This window comes from Mus caroli, unplaced genomic scaffold (genome assembly GCF_978045245.1).
Source record: "Mus caroli unplaced genomic scaffold, Mus_caroli_1 scaffold_14, whole genome shotgun sequence".
NCBI classification, from domain to species: domain Eukaryota; kingdom Metazoa; phylum Chordata; class Mammalia; order Rodentia; family Muridae; genus Mus; species Mus caroli.
The window spans coordinates 87835797-87862954 of NW_028227269.1; the positions used below are offsets into that span (position 1 = coordinate 87835797).

A 27158-nucleotide genomic window follows, 5' to 3' on the forward strand; every position below is an offset into this window, starting at 1 on the left:
GTTGTGAGATCACAATGATACACTATGCACACCTCTATTTTGGTTTAGGAGCCTCCATTCCTATGAAGGCTGCCTACAACCTTGGATTCTTTGCACGCTCACAGCAACCACCATTGTACAAGGGTTTTAGATTTAAGAAACCATGTAAAACAGACAGCTAGGTTCTCTCTCTCTCTCTCTCTCTCTCTCTTTCCTTTTTCCTTTCATTCATTCTTTTTGTTGTTTTTCTTTGTTTTGTTTTGTTTTGTTGTTTGTTTGTTTGTTCTGTAGCTTTGCCTTTTCTTTCTTCATTTGGAGCTGGGGACCAAACCTGGAACCTTGTGCTCCCAAGGCAAATTCTTTCCCTATGAGCTCAATCCCTATTCCCCCAGCTTAATTTTTAAAATGTATTATTATTTATATCACTTATGGATCATGTATGCATTACTTATATGTATGTTGCATTGCTATTGTGTATGTGTAGGGTGTATACATGAGTGCACGTAGGAGCACATTTGTGAATTTGTGGTAGCCCAATGTCAACACTGGGTGACTTTGCCAATTCACTTTCTACCTTTAATTTTTTAGTGTCTCACTCAAGCTAAAGCTCATTGGTTTGGCTAAGTAGAATGGTTAATGTGCTTCATGGACACAGTTGTCCTTGTTCTTCCAGGCTAGAGTCATACTTACCACAGTTCCTGTTTCTTTTTTTAAAAGATTTATTTATTTATTTATGCATATATGAATACACTGTAGCTATGTTCAGACACACCAGATGCGGGCATCATATCCCATTATGAATGGCTATGAGACACCATATGGTTGCTGGGAATTGAACTCAGGACTTCTGGAAGAGCAGCCACTACTCTTAACCATTGAGCCATCTCTCCAGGCCCCAATACCTGGCTTTTTAATATGGGCATTGGGGATCTGAAGTCAAGTCCTTATGATTTTGTGGAAAGCCCTTTACAGTCATCTCCCAGCCCCAGCTTAAATTTTTACATACATACAACCAAAAGTTTGTCTAGCTCCCTCATATCAAGTATGTGCTAGATGCAGGTACTGCACAATGAAAATGCTAGACCTTGTATTAGCTGTTAAGAGTCTATAACAGTGTGCTGAACACAGGCATTAAATAAATAGCTACAAGAGTGATGGATGTTGTGAAAGGAGAGGTTCAAGGTGCTCTGTTCCTTCAGCTAAAGGATTTGACCTCATCTAGGGGATTTGGACTTGCTGAACTCTGTTAAGGCATACCTGAATGACCTTGGGCAAACAATTTAACCTTTCTATAATTAGGAACAGTTTTTCTTTCTCTCTGATCCCTCCCACTGCAGCTAAGGCTTTCTGAGAACAGAAACGACAATGGGCAATGCTGTTCACAGCAATAAGCCTGGATATAAACAGCAAAGGCATGGAGGAGATGACAGGGCAGGCTTAAAAGCCAATTTGAACTAGACAACTAGGGAAAAGTTCATGGGCAGATAATCGCTGTTGAAAATATGCCAGCTGTCTCCTTTCTTGTAATCAACCTAGCTTTTAGAACAATGGCCTTCAGGTGTTTATGGAGTGAATGGAGTGCCTGTTGGAAGTGTAGAGAAGAATGAATGGTTCTGCCTCAGATGGATAGATCTCTCCACTCCATATTTTATTTCTTCCTTCTTGGGATCTTGTTCCATTGCCCAAATTAATCTTGACATCGTGACTCAAATATTTCATGTCCCAACATATGTGAGATTCCTGATTTGTACCAGCATATGATGTTCTCATTCACGTTCTGGAAGAGTGACCCTAGCCCACACATAGCCCTTTCACCTGAGAAACTCTTACACATTTTTTTTTTTTTGTAAATAGGTGCATAAAATGAGTACAAAAAGCAAACATGTACTAATAATAAATTATAAAGAAATTTATTCATTTGTTACACATATAATTTGTCACTTATTAAAAAGGAAAACAAATTAGCACACTAATGAGATTCTTATGCTTGTCTGTTTTAATATCAATAATTAAGTCTTGACTGAAACTTTAATTGTGAAGATGTAGTCTCTTAAACTTTTTTTCAGAGTTGATTGATAGTTTGATTTTATTATCATCAATGATGAGAATGCCACCTTGCCTAAATACATAGCATAACATGGCAGAAGTGTATTTAAGACAGTTTTAGAAATTATTAGAAATTCTTTCCTAATTCCCAAGTTAAAAATAATTTAATATTATGTAACTTGAGTCAAAAACTCAAGCAGAAATATTTAAATACCAATCATTATAACACAACCCAAAGATATTTCAATTTGTCACTTACATCGCAAAGAATGTTGCTATGAACATAATTAGTATTTCTCCCTGCCTGTACTTATACCATAGTTTCTGAAAAAGTAGAAAACTTCATATGTGTAGTAAAAGCATTATAGTTCATAACACTGAATAGTTTTGCATCTCCGTCATGGTATGCTAAAGTCATTGACCAGGTTCATTGGCATCATGTGGCATGATGGTGCACACACTACAGAGTGCACATAAAGGGCCAGGGTATAGTGAAGTCACAATACAACATGGGTTGGCTTCAATAGAAGCCTCAGGCTCATCAAGTATTTGACTTTTAACTAAGGTTCAGTCATTGCACATTCAGAATCCTTCTTACCATGGTCTAGTTTTTGCAGTTCCCACATCTAGTTACAAAACCTTAGTTTACCAATCTGATCTGTGTTTGAAGAGCAAGCAGGTTTCTGCTCTACAAGACGGGATCGTGACTCCCTCCACATAGCCCTGTCATCTTTGAAGAAAGTAATGCTTCCTAACCCAACTCTCCATCATAATTTTTCTATCTCATGTCTTTCCCATCAACCACTGTTCTCTATAAGTTGGATCCAAACTCAAAGCTCTGGCTCTGTTAGTCTTAATACAGAGGAGTTAATGCAGTCATGGGAGTTACTGGAATATAATATGTGGCCAGCTGGGGAAAGTCACCCCAGATCAGAAATGGTCACATCCTTCTAAAATAAATTCAGCATCGGTATTATAGGAGATACTGAAACACTGAGTATTTGCTGTAGCCTAGATGTCCTTTTTGATACATGAAATGAAGAACACTGAGTTGTCATACTTGATCAAGGTATTATTGCCTAGGATTTCCGGAACAGATTATTTTTCACCATCAATTTAAGGACTGAAAAGGTAGGAAAAACAAGGTCTCAGCACACATCCGGATTTTTATCCAAAGCAAAAACACATTCACATGCACACAGCCAGAAAAGAACACAAAAAGACAGACCCTGCAGGATGGGGAGGGGACCTGGAGCCAGTGCCTGAGTTTACTCTTAGTGACAGGACTCTTGCATGTTTGGAGGTTAGATGGGTTTGCTTTCTTTGAATTGGTTGTTTTGGACTATCACAGGGAATTGGACAGCTACCAACAGGGAAGCTGTTTGCTTTCATCCACTAAGGTCCATTGGTAGAAGAATCAAAAGTCCCACTGAACAGTTCAGGCTGATAAAAATCCCACCAAGTGATTGTCTTAGAGAGGAAGAAGAAACTACGAATTGGCCAATATCAATGTTTAAGTGAAAAGATTAATCTATTGAGAACCTCTTTCCTCTGTCTGCTGACTGGGGATCTGGCTGACTCTGACTTCATCAAAAGGATGACCTTTAAGGAAAACGATGAGCAACCCAAGTTTCCTCCTCACAGAAGCACATGGATAAGTCCCTGCATGTTTTCCACCAGTATATGCAGATGCTGGTCTGGTGTCACATGTTACCAGTCTCTATGACAAAGAAGCAATCAGAACTCGCACCAACAAAAAGGACCCTTTGATGACCCCAAAGTAGATCCTCCTCATAGTAGACATGTTTGCTAGAAAGGAAAACCTAAAACATACATAAAGAGCAAATAGAACCTGAGGAAACATGGGTGGGAGAAGTTGATTTTCTGCACTTTCCTGCTTTCCCTGCCTCTTCACAGTCCTTCCATTTTCTGATATCCCTCATTTTGTCACATCGATAACATGCCATTGCTATGATCTTTTCATACTAGTCTCCTGCACAGCATTTTATCTGCCTTCTTATCCTTTATTCTCTTTTACAGAGTAAGTCCCCAATAAGTGCATATGGAATGAATATGTGGTAAACAAACTCAGGGAGACTTTTACCCTAAATTATCACCATGATCTTGATACTTGCCCTTAAGAGAATAAATACATTGTCCTTTTAAGGAGAAAGCTTGTGTTTCTCTAAATCAGAGGTAGAAAATAACCAGGTGCTTCGAAGCTCCAAAGCCCTCCTACCCAGGCTCTCAGGAATTATAGCTGCTAATCAGACATCTGTTTTCTCATCTTTTCTCCACTTATCAAAATCCTATTTGTCAGGACAAGGAATTTTTTTTTACCTCCTTCCTTAAAGCCTTTCTTTTTCTAGGAGAGCTGGAAATTGTTTTCTTTGTTAAACTCTATTAAAATTAATAGCTACTCATAGACTCTTAGTGGGAAAGTGCACTGCAGTGGGCCAGCCTTTATGCAAGCCCTGCCATTGTTATTCAGTGATGTTCACTTAACCCCTCTGCCCTGATTTCATTCAAGGTGGTAATAAGCCCTTGCAATAGGATCTCTGGGCTAAAAGGCAGTAGAGGACATGGATATGCAATGCTTGTTCCAGGAGCTGGCATTTACCAAGCGCTTAATTAAATGTAACTGTTCTTATTGACACTTCTCATCTCACTGTAAATTATAAAGTAAATTGAAGAATTATGTATCTTTTCAAATAACTTCACATAATTTACTTAAGCTTAGTGTGAGAAGCAGTCTGCCCTCCCCCCTCCCCAAACAAACACATTATAATGAAACATAGTGGTTCATGTTATGAAGAAAAAAAATGGCCTTAGATTCTTTTCCTGCTTCTGTGACAAAAATAACAAATTCAACTTAAAGTAGAAAGGGTTTTATTTAGTTTTGTTTACCAGGTACAGGTAAGTCCATCTTGGCTGGAAGTTAAGGTGAAAAAACCTTGGAGAATCTGGCTACATCACACCCACCATCAGGACACAGAGGAACAAGGGCATGCTTAGCTAGCCTTTTATACTTTGTACAGTCTAGGATCTCCTGCCTCAGGAATGGCCCGTAGCCCACAATTACGATGGATCTTCTAACACCAATGTAATCTAGAAAATCCCCACCTCTACACATGCCCATAGACCCATTTTCTAGGTGTTTCTTGAGCCTATCAAGTTGACAACACATTATACCAGGTGAAGGAGTGGAAGGCAGGAAGGAATAAACAGGTTAGGGATTCTGTGGCTGCAGGAAGCTTCTGTGAAGATCAGACATTTGCTAGAGACTGAGTGAAGTGATGTGTACAAGGAGAGAAGCCCAGAAAGGCAGAAGGATAAGAGGTCCTCAGTGGCACAGAGCCAGTGAAGTGGAGTTTTATGAAGGGGGAAGTATTCTTCAACATCAAGCTATCCTTTGGAGGTCTATGAGGCAGCTATGCCCTTCCTAGAAGATCAGTTTAGTAGCAAAGCAGGGGGAAGTATGTTGGAAGTAGCCTGTACCCCAGATGCAGAGAAACCCTCACTAACGCTGTGAGGGAAAGCAAGACTAGCCTGAAGCCACAGGATGGCTTAGGTTGAAGATTGTAGTTTATCTGAAACCATTATGTAGTAAGCAGAGGGTAAAGACAGAAGTTAAATGGTTGGAAGAGACAGGACTCATAGAACCTGGCTAGAAAGAGAACAGGAGCTGATGCAAACAAGGGCAGGAGGATTATGAGATTGAGTAAGGCTATTCAGGATGACAAGGTTCTTCATGGTATGAATAACAATTTTCTGCTAAGAGGGAATGAGCATGTTGATGAGATTTAGAGGAGGGGTGGAGTTTTGACTTATGCTAATAAGGAGGAAGTCCATTAAAGAACATTTAATAAATCAATAAAATATTCTTTCTAGTTATGGGTGAAGCACGCCATTCATTCCAGTTAATGTATAGGGTACTGGCACCCCATTGTTTGTATATTGGGTTTCTCTAAATAAGGACATTAATGAACTCACCTGTTTGAAAGGATACCTTTCACCTAGGCACACATTACACTTTATACCATGCTGCATACACATGCATACACACACACACACACACACACACACACACACACACATACAGGAGAATACAACCAATCTACATCCTTGTCAACTCATAACCCATGTGAAGATGTTGGTGAGCACTCTAGCTTCCCCTCAATCCTCCCAGAGTCTTGAATATTAAAACGTTTAGTTAGCGATATGTGGCTCTCACAGTATTATTTAATAAAATGAGGTTTAGATTCAGGTCATAACACAGTGGAGCCCAGTTTTTGCCCCAGGGTGTGATTGCAGCTTTTATAGATAAGTGCTGATGGTGAACCAGTGGGCATACTGGAAGCTTAGCATATATGCTATCCATGGAAAAGCCCCATACTCATCATGTAAGCTGACAGTTGGGAAAACCAAGGTTCAGCCCTAGCAAGGAGTTTGCTCAGGGTCACTCAGCCTTGTAAGGTCGATTTTTTCTGGTTATAAATGTAATCTTTTCTGGCCCATACACTCACCACTTCACCCAGCTACACCTAGAGGCTGAAGAACAATACTCTTTAATTTTGATGCTGAAGATGGTCTCTTCAGCTCATGCTGCCTGGAATTTCCTGTATAGTGGGAGAGGAGAGAGTGTATTTTAATAAGCTTCAATTAAAATCAATTTCATTTTACTTCTTTGATGTATGGTCTCTTCAAAAATATCCAATTCCAGTGATGTTTATTAAGTACCTCTATTCACTTGCAAAGTGCGAGGCTCTTCAGGAGATCTATGGATGAGTATGATTTTTCGGCCCATGCTTCAAGAGTGTACAATCTAGTGGAGAGGATGGGAGTATGCAATTTGCTCTAATACTAGATTGAATGTGATAAGCACCACAAGAAGTGGCACCAACAATGGGCTCTTAATTCAGAAATACAAGATTCTGTGAAATTAGGAAATTAGCCTAAGCAGCATCATACAATAAAAATCCATAAGGGAGTTTAATTTTAAAATGATCATCCATTTATTTGAATCCCTGAGTCTATGACATGTATCGAGTGAAACATATATTGATTGGTGATGATGCCATCTACCAGCATATAAAGGTTATTGGTGTCATTATACTTCTTTACAGAGATGTATGATTTTAAATTCAGGGGCGATAGAACTGTAAGAGTACACCTATCCCAATAGAGGTGACTTGTCTACCGCTGTTCTTGGTTCCTTGTATGTTTGGGCAACAAGTGTTGAAGACATAGAACTACAATTATATAAAATCTGTGCTATGTGTATTTGTTGATGTTTATAATTTGGGGACTTTTTAAATGGAGAACTTGAACTCCAATAATGGTGTCATTCTTACATATGTCAAGTCCCATGTGTTTTGGGTATGCGTCATTATCTTAGGGATTTAGAAAGAAGGACAATCAGTTTGCACTTCCATTTCATGTTTACTGCAAGCTTTTGACAGGAAAGGATCCAGCTGAAGAACATGAGCCGATGCAACACCTTGTGTGAGAATAGGAATGTAAATGCTTCCTGGTGCATCACTTATTCATGATACATGCTTTAAGCATGTTACATTTGCAAAGCAGCAACTGCAATAAACACTGTGCCTTTCTTCAAAGAACACATACCCAATTAGGAATGATGGCAGGAATAGTCCACCACTAGTAGAGCAGAAGCAAGATGCCTAGTGCCATGGTTTTGGAAACAACACTTGATTGCAGGAGTGATGCTTCGTTCCATAATATTCCAATCCTGCATTCTGTTCCATACCCTGACTGCACGTGCCTCCCCTTATTTAGCCTAACTCCCTTGTAGTTTGGTTGGCCACATTCCCATGCTGTAGTTGGTCAGTGCTTCCCTGATGGATAGCAGAAGCAGCATTTGGTATTGCTTGGATGAAGTGATGGATGTTCCTCCCCTCTCTCCGGCTGCTTGGAGCCAGAATACAGAAGTGCTGGTTAAAAGGTGATTAATCTTCCCTAATAGTGCTGCATGTTGCAAACAGGGCTTCGGCCACCATGTCTTCATTAGCCTTAATCAGAGCCCACATTACCTCATATTAGGTAATTGGTTATTTGTTACGGAGGAGAAGGTCAAGGACCTTTGGTGCCAGTGTTAACTGCATAAAGTCTACTTGGAGAGGAGAGAGAGTGTGGTTCCAGCCAAGAATTCATAGGGAAGATTGGTGGGTGGTCCTGGGTACCTCTCCTGCTAAGCACTGCAGTTGATGGAGGGGACAGGAGGCTCTGACATATGAGATGGACATTAGGCAAGCATCTGCTTTCTGTTTATTTGCTTCCTAGATGACATAATAGGACCCTAGAGATTGGTGCTCATTTGGAGGTTTTTGTTTTGTTTGGTTTGTTGTTTTGTTTTCATTTTGTTTTTGACAAAATGCATTCTTGGGACCTTTAGGGGTTATCTGTACATCTTGAAGTAGTTTGAACTACTCCATGTCTAGGATCCTGCGGATTCAGGAGAGAGAACACATTCTGAGCCTATGAATGTTAACTTGAATACGAGAGTCAGATTATAATCGAGTAGACAAAAAAGTAGGCAGGGAAGAGCAGGATAAGGGCAGGTCCTGGACAGGCTTCTCCAATGACTGATATTGTGTAAGGACGAAGGGAATCAGGGGATAAATGCAGCCGTGAGAAAAACCTTCTAAGACAGTGCTTTTCTATTTATGGGTCATAACCTCTTCACAGGGGTCACCTAGACCATTCATTGGAAAGCACAGACATGTAGATTACAATTCATCCCAGCAGAAAAATTACAGTTATGAAGTAGCAATGAAAATAAATTTATGGCTGGGGGATCATCATAACATACAGCACTGTATTAAAGGGTCTCGGAATTAGGAAGGTGGAGAACCATGGGTCTGAACCTTCTAACAGCCCGTGTAAAACTCTGGCATTAAGTAGCTTTTTTTGTTTTCATTTTATTTTGGTTCAGCACCTACCAGGGATCATTTAGTCTTATACAAGTAATGTTATATTAACTGCAGCAGGGAAATCATGTAAGCACCTGGAATAACTGGTGTTCAAGGCTGTGAGTTGCTTCATCAACATTTGGAACTCAAGGAATAAAGGACTTAATAGTATATTCTTGCATACACAAAGATGCTACCATCTACTACCCAGACGTCATAACCTATAATTTCATGCTAACCACTGAAAACATCTTCCATTCCCTTTCCCCTTCAACTCATTTATTTCCCAAAACACAAGAATTATGACAGTTTAATGAAATGTTACCTGTAGTTCCCAGAGGCTGACAAGTCTGTGTCAATCTAATATCATGTCTATGTGTTCCACAGTGCAATCCTCTAATATACACTCACACAGAGGAGTGAAAAACATCTTGATTAACTGTTGTGATGAGATAAACATAGAAAGTAGTAAGTTTCACAGTGGCAGTTTTATAGAAACTGATAATCTAGGGAGTGAGGTTGCTCTGAGGCTCTTGATAATCGTCAGTGCTGCCTTGTATATGATAATATACCCCTTTATATATTGGTTAAAAACAAACAAACAAACAAACAAACAAAAATCAGACAACAACAACAAAGAACAACCCCAGTGTCCGGAGTTCTAACATCAGTTTCTCAAAAATAGGAAAAAAAAATGAAACCCATTCAATACTCATTAATGTATCTTTTCTACTTATTCTGATGATGATAATAATGAAAGTCAAAGAAGGTAATTATTCTACAACTGTTTAACATGTCAACTCTTATACTACAGTGCAAAGAGATAAGCCCAAGAGACTGTTCTCCATGGATGAAGAGGGTACAGAGGAGCAGAGTCCTACAACTTAAGTGAAACACTGGGTGGTCCCTGACTTTACTGGAAAGCCCATTCTCATTTCACATTCTGTTATTTTTAAAGCCTTCTGCCATTCTCCTCCCATGGAAACCTTATCTCATTCTTTGTCAGACCTATTCTTTCCTTCTTAGGACTGGTGGGTTTCTTCTTAGCAAAGATTTTTCCAGTCTACCTCCTAGCATCTTCTCACACTATCTTTATTCCTTTACACCTCAACCTTTGCATGCTATTGATACTCTTACATCTTCCAATCGATCCCAACATCAACTGATCACATACACTACTGTGTGATTGCCTTGAGCATCATCACTTTGACATGAGGTCTTAATGTTCAAGACATTCTACAGCATACTAGCTAGGCTCTGAACATTGACTTCACAGTAATGAAATCTCCCCTACTTCAATTATCTAATTGTATTTCAGCCCTGTGGCTAATAAGTTCACATCCTTTGAGCATTCCAGGCACACTCCTTGATACTGGTTTTAGTGTATGCCCAAAACAAAAAGAGCTTCCTCCTTCATGGATTCTAAAAGTCCCAGTTCAATTTCTCCCTCCTACAAGAAATTTATTCTCCCTTCTACTGGCATATTGATCTTTCCCTTCTTGAACACTTTCCCTAAACACCAAATGTCTATAAAAATGGTCCTTTTATTTATTCTTTCAATAGAAACAGTTTGTCTTATGGGAAGATGCCCTTTCCTGAGGCTAGATTAATTTCTTTAGTACTGGGTCACTGTACTGGGTTCAGCGGCATCTAAGAGAAAACTAGCATTGACTTCACCAAATGGAAGAAAGGTGGTTAGAAAAAAACAAAAGACATCTAAAAGAATGTGCTCCAGGGTGGAAGAGCTGACATTTGGGAGCCATACAATCTCTATATTATGGCTTCAGCACCCCTTGTGCACTGATTTCCCACCACCTATTTATTGCATCTTAGTCACAGTATTATGTAAGGATTGGTTCAGAAGAAATCCAGATATGCTTAGTTGATCAGCATTCTTTAGAATTGGTTCACATGCCAGTCTTAAATGCAAGGGAAGCTGAGAAATTGAGGTTAGGGTTGAATGCTTCTATAGGAGGCAGAACTGATGAAGTGTGATCCAGAAGTGATAGTAATCAAACCAGCTTATAATATCAGCTACAAATAAGTAAAGCTTAATGAACACATTGTCACATTCAGAGAGTGCTGGAATGGAGTGGCAAAATCATGCTAAGATTGGAGTGAGATTGACTTGCACAGCCTCCTTATGGCCATGTGGTCCTGAGAATGTTACTCATATTTCTAAAATGGATTTCATCATCAAACACTTGGCTTGATAATAACACTGCCTGGTAGAGTTATAGCAGTGATAAAAGGAGGTGAAACCCACAGCTTATTATGTCACACAGGAGGGCCCTTAGTAAATGCCAGCTCTTCCTGCTACTCATATGAAGCCCTAAATGATGTAGAGAAAATAGCGAAGACAACAAAGAAGGAGAATAATTGAATCGGAGGAGACAATCTCTCTACCTGCTAGTCCTATAAACTCTTTTCAATAGTGAAAAATATCACCCCAGGAACAAAACTGCAGACGTTATTTGTCATTTATTTATCTTGTAATTAAGAGCAGAAGGGAAATCTTCTCAGAATGTTTGTGAGCGTGGTGACCCCTAGATACTGAGGTATGTGAAAATAACTCACATGTCTCAGGTGTTTAATGAGGATCAATAACAATTTGTGAGCCTGCTAGACTCTGCAGACCCATCACCTCAAATCACACAAGGAACCCTGCATCTAAGAAGTGAGGATTCGTGGGAGAGAAGGGCAAAGTGAGATCCAATTAGCAAGATTTGAAAGAAAGGCAAATGTGTAATACATGCATGATCTCAGGGGGAAAGTACATCTATATCTATATTAGCTAGATCTATCTGTCCATCCACCTGTGTGCCTGTCTGTTTATCTGTTTGTCGATTTATATACATTCATACGCCACCAAAATTACATTTTTTTCACAAAAGCAGAACACATGCTTTATTCTTCCATGTAGTTTATTAATGTGCTTAAAAAAAAACCTTTTTGGCACAGAACTCTGTATCTGTGGATTTTTTAAGCTACTTATGTATATTTATTTGAAATGTGTTTAAAAGCCATAAATTCCTCTTTTTCTTCTGATAAAAGGCAAAGCAAAACCTTGCCAGATGTTGAGAGGAATAGTAAGCAAGTGATTCAATCAGAATTCTCCTGTGGGGACGCAGACTCTCTCAGTCAATGTCACAGAACGAAATAGTCTCTGATTCACCCAGCAGTGAGTTCTTCCATCTGGTTGTAGCAATTAGGCGCTGAAGATGACGGGAAGTTAAATGACTATCTTTATGAAACAAAGCAAAACAGAAAAGAGAACAGCTGGGAGACTGGATGGCTTAGGGACGCAGGACTGGATCTGGATAGAGTTTCTTACCCCTAGTTGGCTGCCTACAATGTTGGGGCAGGTTAATACAAATTGAAGGTGACAAGGAACTAGCTATCACCTGAATTATGACCATAGCTCATACGGGGCAGTCAGAACTTTGGTTTCTAGAACTTACTAACATCCCTTTTAGTGAGGAGCCAAACAAGAAAAGTAAGCACATAGGTAGGGGGTCAGAGGACTGTAACTCTGGAAAAGGTTGTCAATGTCAAATTCACTGTCACTCCCTGAGCATGTATGAACCACTTCTTTGATGTTCTGTAGTCTAAGGAAGATGATGCGTCCTCTTTACTAAATTCAAGGAGTGGCATGGATCCACCAACACTCACTAAAACGCAATGCCAGGAGTTTACTTAGTTTTGCACCTGACTTTGGAGTTGGGCAGACCAAAAGCAGAGTTCCTGGCTTACCACACAGTCTCTCAGCCTTGTGGCCTTATGATGCTCTCTCACCTCTCTAAGACTCAGTTTTTTAATGTGTAATTTCAATAATTTGGATGTCAGTATTATATACCATGTTAAGCTGTACTCTTGATTGTTTTTGATGCAAGTTATTGCTATAGAGCCCAGGCTATCCTTAACTCTGTGTTCTTCCAGTCCTTGGTCTCCAAAGTCCTGGTGGTCTAGCATGTGGCATTTACAGTCAAGCCTTACAGAGTTTTTGCAGAAAATTTCAAAAAAGTATATATTTTTTAACTATTATATATACCAACTATCTGATAACTGATAGTTTTCATTGTGGTGCTGAGGTATGTTTAAAGTTTGTGGCAGACACAGGACTAGAACCCTGATCCTTACTGTACTACCCTGGCTTTAATAAAAATGATGTCCACTTTCTTTATTCATAGTTGTAATGATCTTCGGGTTTTAGCAGTTCTGGGTACATAAGACCAGAATCAGTACCAAATGATCACGTCTGTGCTAGAAATGTGGCTTTGTGCTTTAAGAGCATATGCCCTTTCAGCAAAGGACCTTAGAGAACTTACTATTGTTGTAAAGGGATGGAATTGAAGTGAAGTCCCAGGATCAATGTTGGGCATCTCACAACTGCCTATAACTCTATCTCCAGGGAACCCAATATTCTCTTCAGGCCTCTATTGACACCTTCACAAATTTGCACACACATATACATATGCATATGCATATACATACACGTACCCATATACACATACATCAATAAATATTTTTTAAGTTTTTCAGTAAAAATGATTACAGGATGAAATGGGCAATTACTGCATCCTAGAACTCTCCTTCAGTTTTCCTTAAATGTTTGATCCAAACTGGAGTCTTTCACAAGAAATTACAAGGTCACACTTGGCTCTGTAGTGTTCACCACCCTGTTTGCCCAAGAATAAGCTGTGAGCAAGGTTAGATATCCAACTCCTCATTAGCCAGGGGAAGTCTTTTCAAGCAGTTCTTCCACTGAATAGATAGAGTGGATCAAACTAAAGAGATGACTGATTAGGAACTGTCTAGTGGCTAATGTACTGTTTACTGCAGTATAAATGACTGGTGTTTGGGAAATGACAGATGAGAGAGAACACGAGTACAGGCTTAAATGATTGTCAGGTTTCTACAGTGGGGGAGACCTATCATTGGTTGAGAGTATGAAGGTGTATAGAGCTATTGGGGGAGTTTCAGGGACACTAGGAAAGCCAGGAGAGGACTTTTCAATTATTCCATTGATCTAGGAACTGCCAAAGCTTTTGTGTTACAAGCAGAAGTTGTTGTGAATGGGACAGATTTCTTGTTCATTGTTATTTTCACTATGAAGCCATTCCCGATGTAATTGTCACTGTGGTCCATGTGTAGGCATATACCAGAGAGAAAGCATAGCTGTGGGAGGGAACTCTTCTGGACTGGGACATTCCTAGGGAAACATTGAATCGGAAAAAGAACTACTGAATTCATTTTTATAGAAGGAATGAAAGCTACCTTGAAAGAGATATAGAGATAAGAAGGATATGAAAAGAAATGGAGGGTAGGGACCAAGAGAAAATATATGGAATGATTTTGAGAAGTGTAATGTGTTGGGTACAGAATTGACATCTCCATAAAGATAGCCCTTTGTTCAAATCAGGAAGCTATCGCTCACTTGTTTTAAAGGAAGAGAACTCATCAGTTCCCCAGTATTAATACCTGAGTTTATCCCCAGTGTTTTCCACTCCTGTTACTTTGTTGTCCCAATGACTGTGCTAGAGATAACCAAGAATGCAATGCCCTTTGAGTCAGTGACATGGCTCTCAGGATTAGTACAAACACTGGATAAACGCATGTGCAACAAAGACTTGTCCACAATGTGATGAACATGATTGTGTGTGTGTGTGTGTGTGTGTGTAATTTTAGAAAGCTCAAGTCATTCCAATTATAATGGATAGAATGGATTTAAAAATATTATTTATTTGATGTCTATGCATATACTGTAGCTGTATTTAGACACACCAGAAGAGGATATGAGATGGTTGTGAGCCACATATGCTTGCTGGGAATTGAACTAAGGACCTCTGGAAGATCAGTTAATGCTCTTAACCACTAAGCCATCTCTCCAGCCCTAGAATAGATATTTTAATCTTATTAAGTTTGTGGATAGCCTATATTCTCTCAACAATTAGCCAAAGGATAACTGCTATCAGGTAGATTTGCCCTTTTCCCTTTTCAGTTCAAAAGATTCTTTTCACATATGTGAGTTCAAGTGAGCATGTAGTGGGGGGAGAGGTCAGATAATACCCTAAGGCATATAGCATTACAAAGTTCCCAGGACTCTGAACCCAGGTCCTTATACTTGTATGTAAGAATTTTACTCACTGAACCATATTCCCACTACCATCCTCTTTATGTTTGACCTTAAAAGTGACAGTTTAACTTAACAAAGTGCATCTGCTCTATGGTAGCCCTCTACTTTACTGACAATAATTGGGAATATTAATAAGGGAGTTATGTGCCCATTACTGCTCAGCTAAGAGCATCCCTTAGCAGGCTGCCCCAGATCTCCTTCAGTACTTGCTATCAAACCTTAAACCACACAGAAGTAGATGTTTTTAAAATTCTGGGTTTTCTGTCAGATGGAGGGGTTATTTTTTTTCCTTGTAAGAATAGATTGCAATATGTTACTTCTTAACAGGCCACCTATTGTCACTTGAACCAGATGATTCTTTTTAAGGGGAGAATCTTACTATGAATCATAGGGCATCTAGCAACAAACTTAGCCTCTCCATATAAATGTCATGGGTATCTCCCAAGAACTAGTCATCAGAATGAAACTGTCTCCAGATTTTGCCTAATGTCTCTTGGAATGGCCCAAATCATTTCAAGTTCAGAACCTGATGGACTACTGCTGTGTCTCTCATTGATCCACAGTCCAGGAAAAGACCTATACAGCCAGGCATCCTGCTGACTCCAGAGCTTGCATGGGTAACAGACTTCTCCCACTCATCATCAAGGGCAAAGCACCATTATCTAATGTTTCTTCCAAGAGACCTGCTGCTTTCAATCTGGTCCCTTTTCTTGGTAGACATCTTTGTTCTCCTTTTGCTCTCCAAAGTCTTTTACTTGTTCTTAGTTCTTCAAACTTCTAAGGACATGACTTATTGTGTGCTTATATGCTTATCTGTTTTTCCTATGTTGTTGTTTTTTATTTTCTTCCTATTTTATGTTTGGTATAGATGTTTTTCCTTCCTCCCTCCCTCCCTCCTTCCCTCCCTCCCTCTCCCTCCCTCCCTCCCTCCCTCCCTTCCTTCCTTTCCTTCCTTATTTCAATTCTCTTGAAAAGTTTCTCAATTTGTTTTCTATTTTGGCTAGCTATGTACTTGCTTCATTTTTAAAATTTTAATTTTTTTGTGTGTGTCTGTATGTTTGTCTGTGCATAATCTGCATGCCTACTGCTTGCAGAGTCCAGAGAAGGGAATCAGATTTCCTAGAACTGGAGTTACAGACAGTTGTGATCTGCCATTTAGTGGCTGAGAACTGGACCTAGGTTGTCTGGAAGAACAGTCAGTGCTCCTAGCTGCTGGACCAACTCTTCAGCCCCTGTTTACCTCAGTTTGGAAAAGACTTTTCTTTTATTGCTCATATCAATATCTTTACAATTGTATCTGTACTGTATTATTCCTGTGTATGTGTTTGGCTCCTCCTGTACTTTTTCTATGTGAAGCTTATATTTTAGTCTCCATATTTCTGTACCTATTCAGCTATTTTCTTCATGACTCCCTTCCACTTTAAAGGGTGGTGGTTGGTTTTCATATCTGTATTTATGATCATATCTTTTTATTTCCATTAAATGTACATGTCATTTCTGCCTTCGTTTTGGAAATTGCCCACCTTGTTTAAGCTCTTATCTCTTCATGTGTAAGGAAGTTCCTTTGGCAAGCAACAGAAACCTTTTATTTCTGCTGAATGATGAACAACTCCAAGTGGAAGAAAGAAATGGATTTTCAGTTAATTTAACTGAGGCAAATCTCTATATTAGGCCTTAGAAGTGAAATGTTATAAACCATAGATCTAGAATATTAAATATTTCATTTTTATAAGCTCAGTATTATAAGTACATTTAAAGAGGTCAGAGAGATGGCTCAGCAGTTCAGAGAACTGGCTACTCTTACAGAGGTTCTGAGTTCAGGTCTCAGCAACCACATGGTAGCTCACAACCATCTATAATGAATCTGATGCCCTCTTCTGGTGTGCATGAAGAGAGCATATTCATATACATGAAATAAATAAGTAAATCTTTAGAAAACTGAAGCACATTTGAAATGATATATTCTATCTTATAGGCAACTACTTTAGGCTACTATTTGTGATATACTCTTGAAATCAGATCCAATTCTAATTTGAAGGGGAATAAAATAAATAATATTTTGTAGAAAGGATATTTTAAGTAAAGCTCAAAAATAAGAAAGAGAAAAGTCAGGTTTGACAATTTTGGGGGGAGACTCTCTTTTACTTTTGTTCTGTCAAACATCCAAGTCAAGACAAAGGGCATTGCAAGCTCACAAGGACAGTGAAGCCATACCATCTTCTCAATTTTCTAAGAAAATGAGAATTGTAATAAACTTGCAAAACAGATTGGAATCCATCTGGTGTAGCCAAATTAATCCTCCTTTAATGATTGTTTATATTGTGTATCCAAAAATCAAACTCAGAATCAAGAGTTAATCAATTACAATTTATATTCGGTTTGGCTCACCAAAAGGAGAGGGAATTGTAAAGTGAGTAAAATTTATTTTATAGTATAAACAGGAGGAAACATGTATCTTAATTGGGCTATATGTAAATAAATCAAATGATGTTTCCAATTTTCATGGTTGCTATTGTTTGCTTGATTGTGCTTTAGTGAAACGTAGCAGCAGCTAAGATTCTGAAGTTGTGGAAAGAGGGCTTGTGAATCCCCTTCAAAAGAAGAACTCTTGGAGGGGGTAGCAAGAAGGGGGACAACATTTACAATGTAAACAAATAAAATAATTAATAAAGAATAATCCCACCAGTCAAGTACAAAACCTGGAGTAATGGTGAGCAAACACCAAACAAAGATGAGAAAATATTTTTCATTCTTAGAATTGAAGACACTTTTCTTCAGGATTCTATTTGAATGCCACTAGCCTTAATTATATATCATTAAAAATGAGCTCTGGGCACTTAGTGTTTGGAGAGTACATGATATTTTACACAGGAAATTTGTTTTGCCTGGAAAATTACACATGCTTCTATCACCTTGACACTTTCTAAAACTTCCTCTTCTGCAGTTTAACTCTATTTAGTTCAGTCAAATTGAAAACATCACATCTTTAGTAGACTTACATCTATTAATCCTTTGCCTAGGTTTGGAGGCCTACCACACAGATAATGTTTTCCTCATCATAGAGATCTCAGCAGATTTAGGAATCCCATATCTTTTCAGACATCACTAATTTGCATAAAACTTTCTACCTCAAAAGAAGTGATCTAAAAGTGACAAAAGGAAACCTGTGTGGGTCCTGTGAGAGTACATATCTTCCCTATGCATCTCAGTTAGGAAGGTGACACTTGACTATTCCAATGTCCCTGCTGTGGTTCTGTTTCTCCATTTCTTAAATCATGCCACTCCCTAGGCCTCTACAAAATAAAATGCTAAGTGGCTTCTAAGCTTTCAGTCTTCCTTTATGTTTATTTAAGCATATTGTAGCTAACTATTTCCAATATTCGGTACAATTTATTAACAAGTTATTGGTTTTATATGTATATATATATATGTATATATATCCTCTGACTTATTACACCAAAGAGTCAAAATGTTTTGCAGGGATAGATCCTTGAACTCTGACTTTCAGGTGCATACCCCCCCTCCCCAACACACAATTCAAATCCTAATTTACCTTCTTATCTATCTTTGTGCTCATTTTATTTTTATATAGCCAAGCTGTTTCATCTGTGAAATGGGGCGAATAAAGTCACCTAATCTGCAGGGTCGTTAACAGTGAAACTACTGAATTCTAAAAAGTTGGTATGCCTTGACTATTAGCTTTCAGACCTATTGATACCTCCTGTGATGCATCCTTTCTCAATGGTTCTCTTACTCAGCCCTAAGGTGTTTTGCGCGCTCAGTTCCTGTATGACTGCTGCATCCGTTGTTTTCTTTGCTAGGCTAATTCATACTTGACTCTCAGGGCTCAGACTCTGACCTCTGCCAAGAATCATTTCATGACCCTGTGCACTGCAGGTTATGTGCTGAGGTAGCCCTCTCTGTAACGGTTCACACTTTAGATTTAATTGCTGGCCTCTCTCTCTCTCTCCTTCCTCTCACTATGCATACACCTTGAGGGGAGAAACTCTCCTACGACTAGATCAGAATAAATTGTCTTTGTAGTTCTATTTCCTGGCACAGTGCCTGGCTCAGTGAAGGTGTCTGAGTAACTCCCACTTCCACTGAATGAGTAAAGGCAGGTTGAGAATTCACTGAAGGACTGACTTCATGCAGGTCATGTTTCAAATATCTGCATGTTAAAGGCTTATGTGTTTATGAGTTGACAGGTGTCTCATGGAACACTGGGACCTTCCAGATGTTCATAAGGTTATCTCGGACAGTGAACATGTGGTCAACTGATGTGGGGATTGGGAATATCTCTCTTTTACAGAGCTCTGATTTTGATTAACCCTACTTTAGCTGCACAGGCAAGAAAATACAACCTAAGGATTCCCAAATAGTTTGAATTATAGACTACATCTTTATCAATATGTCATGAAACCCAAGAACACTGCCTCAAGGAGCATAAGGAGGAAATACAAGGCCAAACTAATCAAATCTGCTTTAACCAAGACATCTATTTTTATTTCATAGTCCTAGGCTTGTTTCAGAATATTGTCCTAGAACCAGTAAAGCCTTAGCTCTGAGTAGAAACTAGTTTGGACTAGAACTTTAAGGGAGTTACAACTATAGCCAACATGAATCCATTTTTTGATGTGCAATTATACCTAGTTTCATAGTTGCATTTCTTCTTCCTCAACCAGTGGTACTCAATGAGCAGAGTAGATTGGCCATGGAGAGCTTAAATTGACAGGACATTTCAGTTGGTTTAAGGACATAGTATCTATTTCTAGTATTTTTTTCCCAAAATACCTAGGTCAATTGTCAAAATGACCATTTTCCAAGTCATCAGCTTGGGCCTGGCAAACCAGACAGTTTGTGAGTGAGGAATGTTTATAGGCAACATTTGTAGCAAGTCCTACTGTGACCTTTATGTTCCTTAATGGTGAAGAACCGGGATTCTGGTTACTGTTTTAAGTAGGGGGACCTTTAAAAATGAAACTATTTATTAGGACTATTGTTTCCGAGGCATGTTGTCAGTTGTTCATTGACTAGAACCTGAGAAGGAAGACTTCAGAAGAGAGAGGGTTTACTTTGCTTTGTGGTTGGGAGATTTCCAGTCTAAAACTGAGGTATTGACGATGGCTCTGAATGTCTGAATAGGTTATTTATCATGGTGGGACTGTGTAACAAGGCAAAAACCACTTGCATCAGCAGCCATGGGGCAAAAAAAGCTGAGAAGAGGTTAGGACTCTATAACCCTCCATCCTCTGAATCTGGCATCAATTATTCAAAGACCTCCTAGGTTATTGTTTGATTTATCCTCTAAAGCTTGCGGATCTCCCTCCTAAATGTTCTACTCCATCCTAGTAACTTCACCCCAGCAGCTAAGTTTTCAATAAGTTTTCTGAGAACACTAATCTAAAAACGATAGCCTAGGTGCACATCTGTTAAGACTAATCAATTGCATGTAGTGATATCAGTTTTGCGGGATTCTCTATTTCATATACATATGGATAAACACTTTTGAATGGCTAAGGTGTCTTATTGAGAAGAACATTGTGAGGCAAGGAATTTAACTGCCTGAGACTTACTGTACCACAGAGCAACAGGAAGAATGTCTTGGTACCTGCTTTTGCTCTACACATGAAAGTCAAGACAGTTTAAAAAGAAACACAGAGACACACAGGTGAAATGTAAGATCCTGGGGACTGGATAGCCAGCTCCATGGTTAAGAGCATGTACTGCTCTTACATAAGAAGAAAGTTAAATTTCTATCACCCATGTTAGGTGGCTCACAACCTCTTACAACTCCAGCTCCAGGGAACCCAATGCCCCTTCTGCCCTTCATGGGCATTATGCCCAAACTCATAACCTATACTCAAATACATACATATACACACAGTTCAAAAAGACATTAAATATTTTTAAAAAGAAGTATAGGGGCCTGTGAAAAATATGGGATCATGCTTGGATACACTTCTCTCATTATGTATGATAGCATTTTTCTAAGTCAACTACTTTAGTTTATTACAGCTGGTTTAAGAGCACACTTTAAAAATAGACTTTAGTATAGAAAATAATTTCAGACAACTTCACATTGCTTTTGGGAATATGGAAAAACATTCAGCGTGCATAGAACTGATTCCCGTACAGCATTGTCTTTGAATCTCATAATAGCTTACTATTGGGCATCATGACTGTCAACTCTAGAATGATTCTGTTTTCTAAGCAAATGCTTTGGAAAATGGATGGGAGATTCCTTTATGAAAATAACCTCTCTCCTGGTGCCATGTAGGATGAGATGATTCTAATCACACCATGTCAAAGAACTACACAGGATACACAGAGCACGCTAAAACCTTTAGGCAAGATTTGCGGGCTTGAGCATCTGATTTCAAGTTAGCTCAGCTGGTTTAGACTCTTCCTCTTATCAGTACCATCCATTCTTTTTTTTAAAAAAATGTATTAGGTATTTTCCTCATTTACATTTCCAATGCTATCCCAAAAGTCCCCCATACCCTCCCGCCCACTCCCCTACCCACCCACTCCCACTTCTTGGCCCTGGCATTCCCCTGCACTGAGGCATATAAAGTTTGCAGGACCAATAGGCCTCTCTTTCCACTGATAGCCAACTAGGCCATCTTCTGATACATATGCAGCTAGAGACACGAGCTCCAGGGGGTACTGGTTAGTTCATAATGTTGTTCCACCTATAGGGTTGCAGATCCCTTTAGCTCCTTGGGTACTTTCTCTAGCTCCTCCATTGGGGGCTGTGTGATCCATCCAATAGCTGACTGTGAGCATCTACTTCTGTGTTTGCTAGGCCCCAGCATAGTCTCACAAGAGACAGCTATATCAGGATCCTTCAGCAAAATCTTGCTAGTGTATGCAATGGTGTCTGAGTTTGGAAGCTGATTATGGGATGGATCCCTAAATATGGTAGTCTCTAGATGGTCCATCCTTTTGTCTCAGCTCCAAACGTTGTCTCTGTAACTCCTTCCATGGGTGTTTTGTTCCCAATTCTAAGGGGCAAAGTGTCCACACTTTGGTCTTCGATCTTTTTGAGTTTCATGTGCTTTGTGTCTTGTATCTTGGGTATTCTTAGTTTCTGGGCTAATATCCACTTATCAGTGAGTACATATCATGTGAGTTCTTTTGTGATTGGGTTACCTCACTCAGGATGATGCCCCCCAGGTCCATCCATTTGCCTAGGAATTTCATAAATTTATTCTTTTTAATAGCTAAGTAGTACTCCATTGTGTAAATGTACCACATTTTCTGTATCCATTCCTCTGTTGAGGGGCATCTAGGTTCTTTCCAGCTTCTGGCTATTATAAATAAGACTGCTATGAACATAGTGGAGCATCTGTCTTTCTTACCAGTTGGAACATCTTCTGGATATATGCCCAGGAGAGGTATTGCTGGATCCTCTGGTAGTACTATGTCCAATTTTCTGAGGAACCGCCAGACTGATTTCCAGAGTGGTTGTACAAGCTTGCAATCCCACCAGCAATGGAGGAGTGTTCCTCTTTCTGCACATCCTTGCCAGCATCTGCTGTCACCTGAAATTTTGATCTTAGCCATTCTGAGTGGTGTGAGATGGAATCTCAGGGTTGTTTTGATTTGCATTTCCCTGATGATTAAGGATGCTGAACATTTTTTCAGGTGCTTCTCAGTCACTCGGTATTCCTCAGGTGAGAATTCTTTCTTTAGCTCTGAGCCCCATTTTTAATGGGGTTATCTGATTTTCTGGAGTCCACCTTCTTCAGTTCTTTATATATATTGGATATTAGTTCCCTATCTGATTTAGGATAGGTAAAGATACTTTCCCAGTCTGTTGGTGGCCTTTTCCAACTCAATTCTTCAACGAATTAGAAAGAGCAATCTGCAAATTCATCTAGAATAACAAAAAACCTAGGATAGCAAAAACTCTTCTCAAGGATAAAAGAACCTCTGGTGGAATCACCATGCCTGACCTAAAGCTGTACTACAGAGCAATTGTGATAAAAACTGCATGGTACTGGTCTAGCAACAGACAAGTAGACCAGTGGAATAGAATTGAAGACCCAGAAATGAACCCACACACCTATGGTCACTTGATCTTTGACAAGGGAGCTAAAATCATCCAGTGGAAAAAAGACAGCATTTTCAACAAACGGTGCTGGCACAACTGGCAGTTAACATGTAGAAGAATGTGAATTGATCCATTCCTATCTCCTTGTACTAAGGTCAAATCTATGTGGATCAAGGAACTCCACATAAAACCAGAGACAGTGAAACTTATAGAGGAGAAAGTGGGGGAAAGCCTCGAAGATATGGGCACAGGGGAAAAATTCCTGAATAGAACAGCAATGTCCTGTGCTGTAAGATCAAGAATTGACAAATGGGACCTCATAAAATTGCAAAGCTTCTGCAAGGCAAAAGACACCGTCAATAAGACAAAAAGTATCATCCATTCTTAAATGCAAGCCAATGTATGAAAAGTAACCAGGAAAAAGCCAGAAGACAAGACAGAATTGACAGAAACCAGGAGGTATCTTCATGTACAGTGTTTAAGAAGGAAGATAAAGAGGTGAATTGTTTTAAGTGAGGACTGTTCTTTGAATAGGCATTGCTCCTTAGCCTTGTCTCATATTTCATCTTCAGGAGGGCCTTAATTTATTCTTTTCATTTTTATAAAGAATGCCTTATTTGTCCTTTTCATAAAACCATATATAACATTCTCTTCTGACAACCATGCATGTGAAAAGAACAGGTGTTATTTCTATCCACTGTCTATATGGACATATTCATAGAAATCCTAAATTTGTATAGTACTTTGTGCTTCTAATCCCAAAGACCTTTGGGTCAATAAATGCATCATATTCCACTGTCTTCTCAGTTAACTGACAGACATGGGGTCTTCAGTCCCCAGTACAACTCAAATTATATCATTTCCGTTCAGATATAGGGGAACAAGCCTACATAAAATACGATCACCCGCCTGTGTGACAGTCACTCAAATTAATATTAATGATTCCTTCTCCCTCTGGATCCTTTATATTTCAAGTCACATAATATTGTAAAATAAAATAAAAATTTATGTTTTCAAATCTATATTTTAAAAAATCTTTTATTTACTTTATATCTGATCACAGTCCCCTTCCTCCTTTCTTCCAAGCCCACTGCAACAACTCCCTACCACCTTGACCCCTCCACTTCTCAGAAGGAGATTTTCCCCCTGGGTCCTACCCTATCCTGGGGCACAGTCCCAGCAGGTCCAGGCACATCCTCTCCCACTGAGAATCCAGATAAATTTTTGAAAGGATTTAGATGAATCCACTTATTTGTTGACTACTATATATGAATAATTTACTATATGTGAATATATATTACTTAATATGAAGCCTGTATACAAGTATGCACATGCACATAAGTATATGGGGGTATGGTTTTACTGCCAGAGTAGACTTTTACTCTCTAGTTTATAATGAGATTGATTTGAACTTAAATATTTCTAAAAAGAAAAAAAAGCATCATTTTTATTTTGTTTTTCTTGAGATAATCAATTCATGCTTGAACTTGGAAGTGTGTTAGAGTTTTATGCACTTGCCTTCCCATGATATTATTACATGTGCTTTTAGATATGTAAAAGGTATGTAATTATAAAATCATTGAACTAAGAAGACAGAGAGTATTTTGTATCATGCTTACTGGGTATTTTTCCTACTTTCCACTTTTTATAAAAATTTCAAAGCACCAAATGGTCCTTCTTGCTTAAAGTAACACTAGAGCTGATTGATTGCTTTAAGTTTGTCTTTTTTTCCCCCCTGAAAACAACAAAAGTAATTCCTAAAAATAAAATACAGTGTTTTAGATTGTTACTTCACAATGGCGAGACACTGTTGGTACATGGCCTGGATGTATGTGAGGGAGAAGACATGTTTGTGTGAATTCTCCATTTCTCTCCAATCTTGTGCCCTCTGATGAATGCAAGGTAAATGTGCTGACATTGGAAATGTAAATGAAGAAAATTCCTAGTTAAAAAAAATGGTAAAAAAAGAATAGAAGCTAGAGGGAATCTTAAATAAATAAATAATATAATAAATAAGTAAAGAAAAAAAAGAAAAGAAATGAAAACAACTAAAATGCAAATCATAGCATTTAATGCAAACCAAGTGATAATAGTAGTAGTAGTAATGATAACGTTTTGTTGTTTTTGAGTTTGTTTTATTAAAGGTATGGCAAGAAGGAGCTAAGGCTGGGCAAATGAGCACCAGATGGTGGAAGCTGATAACTGTGATCTAGGGACTTTGCTTTCTTGGTGATATTGATATAAATAACATTACTTAAGATATAGACTGAGAAAGATAAAAGTTAGGTCTATGTAGACATATGGCTATTTCATGGTACTTTGACTATTATAATAATAATAAGAGACAAGGGACCAGGTGGAGTTAGGGGAGTCAGCTTTAATGCACATTACTAATGGCAATATTTCTACTTCTTTTCGAGCAATGGTTGTCAATGTTCCTAATACTGCGACCCTTTAATACAGTTCCTTATGTTGTAGGGATCCCAAACATAAATTATTTTCATTGCTATGCCATAGCCATAATTTTCCTACTGCAATGAGTCATAATCAGATATGTGATATGCAGGGTTTCTGTTATTAGGCCCTTGTGAACGTTATCATTTGAACCCTAAAGGGGTCATAACCCATAGGTTACGAAACACTCTTAGAGGGACAAGGACCTTTAAACATGTCTCAAAGTACCGCTGAGCATTCTTGTAAAGCTTTCCCCAACTTCCATTCCTGATTTATCAGGCAATATCACACTTCTTTATAGTTGAGTTGGGATGAAGATAGCAGTTGATTTTGAGATGAAGAAAACGTGAAGGACCAATCTAAGCTTTACCATTCCGAAACAGGTTGGGCTCCTATGTAAAAGTCTGCTCCCAGGGAAGCCCGACACTGCTTAGATAGTTTCTCTTATAGACTAGGTACTGAACACACCACGTTTCTCTCTCTCCAAATGCCTTGCAAGACTTTGCTCTTACAGTGGATGAGGAGAGTGAGTCCTCTGAGTCCTCTTCCCATCTCTTTCATTCCCAGTCATTTATATCAGGCAGAGAGAGGCGAAATGAAAACGAATGACTTCCAGTTACTTTATCTGACCTCCCAAGGTCTTTTCATTCGGAAGTAACTTGTTAGAGAATAAAGTATCTGACATTTACTCGTCTTCCTTTCTCTTTCATGTTCTTCACCACACTGGGGGGGAGAGCCACTCCCAAAGGAGCATGTCATTTTACGTTGACTTTCTTGGAGCTGAGCTGAGAACCATTGCCAAGGCCAGTGGGCATAAATTCTGCCCGCCTGACAGGAGACGAAGGGCTGTGGGATTTATGACTTATTTGAGTTCTCATATATCACCTCACTTATGATGGCCCTGCCAAAAGATAAAGAAGTGTAGGACGCCTGGTACGGGTTGTGGTGACAGGCCAGGGACAAATGTCTCTGTTGGGTAAATTGATTTGAATGGCCCTAGTGAAATATCAGGTCAGGTTGAAAATATGATTGGGTTTAATGATCCTGCTGACTTCGTAGACTGCTGGGATTCCAAAGCCTAGACAAGTTAATTAACATACTCTATGAAGGGGGTGGGACAGGATATTTGTAAATCTATGTAATTACTACTGTCAGAAAATTCCACCATGTAAAATCTAGACTTGTTCTTAGGTGTAATATATTGAATCTCCAATGAATAGTGGGAACATTATTTGCAATTTATAGAGTATTTATCTGAGAAAAATTGTTGGGAATATTATTTCTTCCTTTATATCCCTAAGTCAACAAACAGAACTCTAAAGGCCTAAACATATGTAATGAAAAGACAGTTTTTATATCCTAATAAAATGTAGTAGGCAGACTTAATGATACAGTAAGGAAACAGATTTTTTTCTTTTGCTTTGTATAAAAGTGGAGTTGTGTTAGATCTCTGTCAAAATAATGAATAGATGGATTATTCTTTTCAATTATGAAAAATAGTTTGTTACCTTTGGAATGTGACTATTCAGTGAAAATATAAAAAACTTTAGAT

General features: G+C 38.8%; 1 protein-coding gene across 18 annotated transcripts in view; it reads left to right on the forward strand.

Moving 5' to 3' along the window:
* Nrxn3 (neurexin 3) overlaps nucleotides 1-27158 on the forward strand; it is a 1606331-nt gene that overhangs the window by 837644 nt on the left and 741529 nt on the right. The window lies entirely within an intron of this gene.